Here is a 9,442-nt window from a genome sequence, read left to right on the forward strand (position 1 = left end):
ATAGGGGGTCCCTGTCTCAGACTAAAAACAACAGAACATACAAAGCAGCAACAACAAACCCCCAAAAGCTGTTGTTTACTTGGGGTATATACTGTTGCTTGACAAATTGTGAACTAAAGCCAAGACCCTTTAAAGATACCTACAAATTTACCAAACTTGTCAGAGCTGGGGGGCGGGGTGAATTCCAGTGTCACAATCAATATAATCAATCAACCAATCAATCATAAACCTAAATGTTCTCAGAACATTTATTTATTTTTCTATGTAGCCTAGGCTGGCCCGGAATTTGCTTCCTATCCTTGGCAAGCCTCAAACTCTCCTTCCTCGGCCTCTTGAGTTCTGGGATTACAGGTATGCCCTGACACACTCGGATTTAAACATATTTTAATGAAAACATTCACTGTAATTAGTCTAAGGCTTGAGTAAGGCTCCAGTATCCACTTCCTAGCTGATTCCTGTGCCCTTTGGCTAGAGGTTGTAGATCCTCTTCGGGTGGGACTCTGCCAGGTCCCCACATAGAAGAGTGAAAAGAAGAAATAAAAAAGGAAGGACATGACTGCTCCTAGAAATGGTGGAGTAGAAAGTTAATTGTAGATAAAAGGGGAGCGCATGGCCAGAGGCAGAGACATTTGGGAGAATCCAGAGTGACCATGACCAGACTAAGCCATGTGAGGGAAGGGATGTAGGTGGTTTTCCTGTCCCAGCCACCTGCTCCCAAATAACTGACTCAGAGACTTAATATAAATCATAAATGCACTGCCAATAGCTCAGGCTTGTTACTAACTAGCTCTTATAGCTTAACCCATTTCTATTAATCTATGTGATGCCCTGAGGCTTGTGGCTTTTACCTCTGTCCCATTTTGTGTGTCCAACTCCCGTTCTCTGCCTGGCTGGCAACTCCTCTGACTCCGCCCTTCCTCATCCCATCATCACCAGTTTGCCTTTCCCACTTAACTTTATCCTGTTCAGCTATTGGTCAGTCAGCTTGTTTATTAAACCAACCATAGCAACGTATATTCACACATATCTGTAACCTTTTATGTCTGTATAAGCAAAAACTCAAAACCTGCCATGTAGCATGCTGTCAGAGCTTGCATCGACAGCTTAAGCCTGAAGTCCTCTCTGTACTGCTGCCTATGTGAGAGACTGCAGCAACCTACTGTGCAGTTTAGCTCACGGTGTACTGGCAGCTGCCAGGAGATGTGTCTCTGTACCATGGCCAGCATGAGAGACACGAGAGTAGGAAGCTGAGTTTAACTCCATTTTTATGTATTTAGAACCTTTTTAAAAGCCTCTTCAGGTCTTATGTGGATCTATGGCAGACAATGGGTGCCATTTGTAGGTGGAGTTTTTCTGTCCCAATCACCGCTTCCCAAATAACTGACTTGGAGACTTAATATAAATGATAGATGCTCAGCCAATAGCTCAGGCTTGTTATTAACTAGCTCTTACAACTTAACTCATTACTATTAATCTATGTGCTGCCCCGAGGCTCATGGCTTTTTATCTCCATCCCATTTTGTATGTCCAACTTGTTCTCAGTTTGACTTTCCCCGCTTAACTTTATCCTGTTCAGCTACTGGCCAGTCAGCTTGTTTATTAACACTGTGTACAGAAGGATTATTCCATAGCAGAGCAGAAAGAGGAGGGGAGAGAAGAAGGGAGCCAGACAAAGAGACCAGGAGGGTAAGGGGTAGATGAAAGAGTAATCCAAATGGTTGAATTATATAGAGAAGGGCATCCCAGCCCCTGGACTAGAGAAATTTATGGTAGGAAGTGGGGTATGCCCTCCTGGAGGGCCATGCAACAGGTAGGAACTAAGGAATGCTGGGAGACCTGGATTCCAGTGTCTGCTTTGATGTGTTAAGCAGGCACCTCAGTCTTTCAGTCTTGGGTTTGAGACCTAAGGAATTCCTCCTCAGAGCAAATCCCGTGAGACTGCCACCAAGACCAAAACCACCGTGACTTTTACTACCTAATTGCAGAAATTGCAAAGGTTATGTGCGTGTTTGCTGATCAGAAAAGCCAAAGTGAGAAAGGACTACACAAAACTGTGGCTAACTCGAGGCGCAGACCAGCAGGAGCTACTTTGGAAGACCTGTTACCACAGTGAGCGGAGGAGTTAGCTTGTCTTTGATGCAACCACTTGATAACCACATCCCGGTTACTAAAAAAACCATCCTGGTTCCTGGAAAAACCATAAGCAGACTGCTGACCTTGTTGGCTGACTTTTCCTGCCTTTAAAACCCCTTTCTGAGCCCCAAACAACTGGACAAGGGCAACCAAGTCTTGGGACTCTTCATGCCAAGCAGCTCTAACCCTGACCCAAGCCCCAGATCCTTTGCATGCAGGTCAGGATCCTCTCACGTCTGTTTCTGTCTCTTTCCCTTGCTGTGCAATAGGCTTCTTTCACTTCCACACTCACCTGTTGTCTGTGAACTAGTGTGAGACGTGACCCAGTGCTGACCTCTGGCGTTAGGAGCGCTGGTGTTTACACCAATACCAAGCCCACCTGAGTCTACTAACCAGACTCCCTTGACCTCCAGGTAAATGCTCCCTTCTCTATAGGACTTAATTTTTTTTTAATCTATTAGTTGTGTGTTTGAGTGTGTGTGCATGTGTACACAGGCCTGCACGCTCCAGGGTGTGCACACACCATCTCGGGACAGCTTTCCACCTAGTTTTTGAGGCAGGGCATCTCCTGTTTCTGTTGCTGCACAGAATACTCCAGGTCAGTTGTGTAATGGTTTAACTAAAACACTGCAGGTCCCTGAGTGGTGGCAGTCGGTGGGCAGCGGGTCCTGAGACCATGGCGGGCCACGAAGGCAGCCGGATCCCAGGCAGGAAGCCGCATGGCGGGTGAGAGACCTAGATGGATAGGCATGCCATGCAGAGTGAAGTTGGATATTTATTAGTGGGTTATGAAAGGGAAGGGGAGAAGGGGGAAGAACAGAGAGGCCCTTGTACCTTCTACTGAATCCCCTGTCTCCACTTCCCATCTTGCTTTGGAAGCCCTGGAGTTAGAGGTGCGAGCCGTGGCATGTGACTTTTTACATGGGTTACAGGGTTGAACACAAGTCGTCCGGCTTGCAGAGCAAACATTCCTACTTGGGACCCCATAGAATTTGTTTTCAAAGTAGAGATGGAACTTATTAGGAAAACATCTTAACACAGATTTAAGCACACAGTGAAAATGGGGGTTTGTTTGTTTGTTTTTACAGTTTATTCCATGCTGCAGCGAATCCCACATTGTAAGTTTTCATTCTTTGAGGGCTTCTTTTCTTCCCGTAGGGGACCAGCCTCGACAAAAATACCCTTTTCCAGGGTAAGGGCATGGGGATTTATAAATATAGTAAAGAATATTAAGACACAAGTGAAACTAATAAAGCTGGGAGACATAAGATAGTATCAGGAGGGAGTTCCAGTGAGTACTGAAAATTCTCCCACGTTTAATTTCCAACTGCTTAAAATACCCCTGACCCCGAAAGGTAGGAGTAAGACAAAAGACCGCATTAAAGTGAACAGACCAATTGAAGGTCACGGGCTACATTCATAGTGAAACATTCTGTTGCTAGAACGAAACAAGTCACACACTGAACCAAAACATTTCTCTACGCAGACCACTCCCTGGGTGGAATCTTAACTCATTTTCATAAAGGGACCCGGAACTTAGTTGGATCCTTAGACTTATGTCTGAGGTGGGAACAGCTCTATTCCAGGAGCACAAGGGCTAGCAATTAGTCACACCTGTTGACAATTAACCTTGAGCAGGCAGAGCTCTCTCACTGCCTTTATTTGAGGCACAGTAAACCTGAAGGAATTAGGGGAAAGTTCCAAACTCTCTGACCTTTGGCCGAGGTAGAAATCTGCATTTTGGGACCTCCACGTCCATCACCTTCTGGCTTAGGGCAGTGAGGATCAACTTCATGAAGCAGGGGAGCTCCTGTATGGGTCAGTCTGCCCCTGAGTTCTGTCCGTAGGGAACACAGCTTAACACAGCCTGGATGGGTGGGTTCGCTGTCCTAGGAATCTGTACCTGGCCTTGAAGCTCAGCTGTGTTGTCTGTTTTCTTAAAGATTACTTTATGCGGGCGGTGGTGGCGCACGCCTTTAATCCCAGCACTTGGGAGGCAGAGGCAGGCGGATCTCTGAGTTCGAGGCCAGCCTGGTCTACAAGAGCTAGTTCCAGGACAGGCTCTAGAAACTACAGGGAAACCCTGTCTCGAAAAACCAAAAAAAAAAAAAAAAAAAAAAAAGATTACTTTCTGCTTATGTGTATACATGCCTCCCGCATGCGTGTATGTGTGCCCCACGTTTCCATTTTAATGCCGGAGTGGCTGTCATTTTCTGTGTCAGACTCTTGGTGGTTTTGTGATTGTGCATACTTGTTTCCTTCTGGGACTTTGTGAGCAAATGTCTCTTCACCCCACGTAGCACACCTATACACACCAATGACAGATGGAAGTGTGATGCCGCCAAAGCCCAGCCAGACAGACTGATGAGTGTGGGGCACTTACAGACAGAGCAGGAATGAGGGGTTACTTGAGGAGCACGGGGGATCGCAACTGTATCAGTACAAGGTTGCACCCTATTGTAGATGATGCCCGGATGGGAGCCGCACTGTGGAGTCCCATGGAGCCCCATTTCCATTCTGCCAGCTATCCTATGTGCTCTAGAATCTCCCAGGATCACACTTTTGCCACTGAGCAAGAGCAGGACGTAATGGCTGCCCTCCCAGCAGATGGTCCTGTGAGCATCCTTGGGCGCCTTCTACTTAGAACTATCAACAGCAACACTACCAGCCAAAGAACCTCTGCTCCAGAATATGTCCAGAGGAAGAGTGTCGTGTCACAGTGTCCTTGACGGTGGAACCAGTTTTACAGACGGGCACCCCAAGTGGAGTACGGACGCCTTTAATACTGGCACTCTGGGAGGCAGACGCAGGCCATTCTCTGTGAATTCGAGGCTAGCCATGATATACAAAGAGAGTTCCAGGCCAGCCAGGGCTACATAAGAAGACATTGTCTCAAAATGGAAAAGTAGTAGTGACTTTCTTTCCCTTTCTTTTCCTTTCTTCACCCCCCTTTTTAAAAAAATTTTTGAGGTGTGTGTGTGGGGGGGGGGTCTCACTAATTCTGCTCTGCTGGCCAGAAACTCACAGAGATCTTTCTGCCTCTGCTTTGGGAGTGCTGGGATTAAATTTGCCATCACACCTGGAGGGAGAATGACCAAGTCTCACAGGTTACCTCAGACTGCTTCCAGGGAGAGTCGCTTTAATTATTACTATTGTTTGCTATTTTCCCTGTTGTCTTAGTGCCCTCTTATATCCCCACACAGATTTTATGTGTGAGTGGAAGAGGGGAGGATCCACTTTTTAAACCACCATCACTGATATGACTGTGTGCACTGTGTGGTCTAGCCCAGCACTCAGGAAGCAGAAGCAGGAGGATCTCCAACTTGGAGGCCAGGCTGGTGTACAGAGTGAGTTCCAGGACAGCCAGGGCTACTCAGAGAAACCCTGTCTCAAAAAACAAACGAAATTTGTAAATAAATAAATAATCAGGCATTTACAGGAAAACCTGTAAGGCGTTTACTTAATTAATGATGATGTTGATGGGCCCAGTCTAGTTTGGGTGGGGCCATCCCTGGGCCGGTAGCTCCGGGTTCTATATGAAAGCAGGCTGAGCGAGCCATGTGGAGCAAGCCAGTAAGCAGCACCTCTCCACGGCCTCTGCATCAGCTCCTGCCTCCAGGTTCCTGTTCTGTTTGAGTTTCTGTCCTGACTTTCTTTGAAGATGGACAGAGATAGGGAATTATGGACCAGATAAACCCTTCCCTGCCCAGCTTGCTTTTGGTTTTTAGCATAGGAGTAGTAACCCTAACTAAGACACCGGCTTCACTTCAGAAATGTCGTTCACTAAGCAGGTATTTTTTAAAAGTTGTGGTATACATTTCAACATTCCGTCTCTGCCACTACAGGTGTTTCTGCGCAGTCATGACTCAGGAGAGGACGTTGGTGACAAAGGGCACAAAAATCCTGTTAGGGGCTGGAGAGATGGTTCAGCGATCAAAAGCCCATGCTGCTTTGGCAGAAGACAAGTCCGGTTCCAAGTACCCATGGTGGGTGGCTCACAACTGCCTGTTAACTCCAGCTCCAGGGGATTCCGGTACCCTCATCCGGACTCTGCAGGCACCCACATTCACAGACACTCATAGACACACACACACACACACACACACATATATACACACACACATATACACACACACATACACACACAATTTTTTAAAAAAGTCTTAAAGACGGGTTTCTAAAGCAAAAGGCAGATCGTGCTGATTTCTGCGGTGTGCACAGACACAGACATGACAGCGGGGAGGGGATCAGAGAGGGAGAATTACAGTAATCAGAATGCTCCTTATACGTGCACGAACTTGTCAAAGGGAAAATGTAATAAAAGTTATACAAAGTTGGAAAACGTAATAACAGTAATAATGATAAATTACCTTCCTGTGGAGGAACAAGAGGAAGCACTATCCAGGGCGCAGGCTTCTGCTGTTGCCAGTTTTTCTGCTCATTTCAAAAGCCAACTGTGTCAGTGGCATAGGAACCGGAGGGACACAGTGTCACACACACACCCACACACACATGCACGGCCACCTGGCTCCTTATTTTGGCATGGACTTTATAAGTTACATTCTGGACCTTTCTTGGATGTTTCATAGATACAGTCCCACCAGAAGAGCAGACTCATGAATATTTCAACCCCCCTCCATGGACGCACACAGGCTGCTCTGTTTCAGAAGGACAAAATCTTTGCACTCACCCAGTAAAAATTAAATCTTTATTTATAATCTTCTACTAGAACAGCCTCTGCTAATGATTATACTGTAAGATGTTTTAGGGAATCAGAAGTCTAAGAACTTGGGGATGAAAGCGTAACTCAGTGGTAGGGTGCTCGCCAGACATACACGAGGCCGTGGGATCAATCCATAGCATTACCAAAGTACAGGTTGCAGAATTTCAGTTTAAAGCAGCACTTGGGTGGGGGGGTGGGGGTAGAAGGATGAGGAAATGAGGATCAGCTCTAGCCAGACAATAAGTTTGAGGTCGGCCTGTTTATTTAAAAAGGAAAGTCTGTGGGCCATGAAGACGGCTCAACATGTGACGGTTCTTGCTACTTAAGAGAAACAAACTGAGTTCAATCCCTGAGTCCCGCATGGTAGAAAAAGATAAGCCACTCCCCAAAGTTGTTTCCACATATGTTCCATGGCACATGCACACTGATGTATCTCCCCACGTGAAATAAAGAATTAATAGTTTTTAAGAGGCTAAGAAATCGATGAAGAGCTGGGTGTGGTGGCTCACGCCTTAATCCCAGCACTAGGGAGGCAGAGGCAGGCAGATCTCTGTGAGTTCCAGGACAGCCTCTTCTGCAAAGAGAATTCCAGGGCAGACAGAGCTGTTACTCAGAGAGACTGACTCACAACTGTATGTAACTCTACTCACCTTCTCCTGGCCTCTATGGGCGTAAGATAATGCATGTGGTACACAGACATACATGCGGGCAAAATACCCATACATAGAAGATAAAATAAAAATAAAAAATTTAGCAGAGCAGTGGTGGTGTACACCTTTGCTCCCAGCACCCAGGAGGCAGAGAGAGGCAGATCTCTGTGAGTTCAAGGCTAACCTGGTCTACAGAGAGAATTCTGGGATGACCAGTGCTACATAGAGATGCCCCCATAGGCTCATATATTTGAATACTTGGTCACCAGAGAGTGGCTCTATTTCAAAAGATTAGGAGGTGTGACCTTGCTGGAGGAAGTGTGTCACTGGGGGTAGCCTCTGAGCTCTCAAGAGCCCACGCCAATGGCAGGCAGTGAATTAGGTTGTCAGCTGCTACTCCAGTACCTGCCTGCATGCCGCCATGCTTCCTGCCGTGATGATAATGGACCAACCCCCGGCACCCTAAGTCAGCCCTCAGTTAAATGCTTTCTCTTAAAAGGCTTACCGTGGTCATGGCGTCTCTTCACACCAACACAACACTGACCAAAACAAAATGGAGATCTCATAAGGAAAGGTCTCTACATGTGTCAGACGGGGAAGCAAACCTCAGGAATGAGAATGAAAACCCCGCGCAGACTGACTTGTCAGCTTGGGTCAGACTTCGGGAGTCTACTGGCAGGCGGTTCATCGGCAGCATCCTGAAAACACAGTCCGATCTGGGGAAAGGTTTCCAGGCAGCAGTCGGTCCACTTCCAGGTGCACAAGGTGCTCAAACTGTGAATACGTAGGGGTAGGGGCTCTTTTCCAAATGAAATGCTTTTGTTTTTGTTTTTTGAGACTGGGTTTCTCTGTAGCTTTGGTGCCTGTCCTGGAACTAGCTCTTGTAGACCAGAGATCGAACTCACAGAGATCCACCTGCCTCTGCCTCCCGAGTGCTGGGATTAGAGGTGTGTGCCACCACCACCCGGCGAAGTGTTTTCTTTCTTAAGAGTTGCTGTGGTCCTGGCATCTATTCGTGGCAATAAAATCCTACCTAAGCCAGGCACATCCTTAATCCCAGTCCTCCCAGCACTCTGGGAGGCAGGGCAAGATCTCTGAGTTCAAGGCCAACTTGTCTGTAGCCTGAGTTTCTGAACAGCCAGGGCTACACAGAGAAACCCTGTCTTGAAAAACTACACACACACACACACACACACAGACACACACACACAAACACAACCAAAACCCAATCAAACAAAAACCCTAAATGAATTAGTTTGTGGAGGTATTTCCAGGGAGGATCAGGCCGGAGGGTCTCCTTCTCCCTTGGAAGAGGGTCACAACACAAACAAGACCTCCTCTGATGTAGCTGGTACTGTCCCTAGGGCTTGGGGCAACAAAAAGTAAAAAATGAGAAAACCAGAGTTCTGGCTTTCCCCTTTCCCAACTTCCTGTTTTGCTGCTGCTTGAGGAACCTCTTTGGGCCCCCTTTGCATGACTGACTGAACTTCTGAAACCACGAGGCCAAGTGAGCCCGCTTCCGATGGTTCTGCAAATCAGTTAATCACCTGGACACACACGAAGCTGATGCGTGAGCTCCCGTGCCTCCCCCGCCCCCCACCCCTGCCCCACCCCCGCCCCCTTTGAGATTATTTTGCTCATCCCGTAATTTGGAATTTTTCCTGGGTCCTTCTGTTGTTACTTCCTCCTTCTCTGATTCTGAGTTTTCCTTAGAAACACTTTTCACATGGCTGTCTCAGAATTCACTTTGTAGACCAGGCTGGCCTCGAACTCACAGATCTGCCTTCCTCTGTCAACCGAGTGCTGGGATTAAAGGCGTGCGCCACCACCACCCAGCCACTTTTCATCTTCTTTAAGAGAGCCTCTCATTGGCCTGGAGCTCACCATTAAGCTTGCTAGACTGGCTTGCCAGTGAGCCCCCAATATCCCCCATTGT

The sequence above is a fragment of the Arvicola amphibius genome, chromosome 4 (genome assembly GCF_903992535.2).
Source record: "Arvicola amphibius chromosome 4, mArvAmp1.2, whole genome shotgun sequence".
Taxonomy (NCBI): domain Eukaryota; kingdom Metazoa; phylum Chordata; class Mammalia; order Rodentia; family Cricetidae; genus Arvicola; species Arvicola amphibius.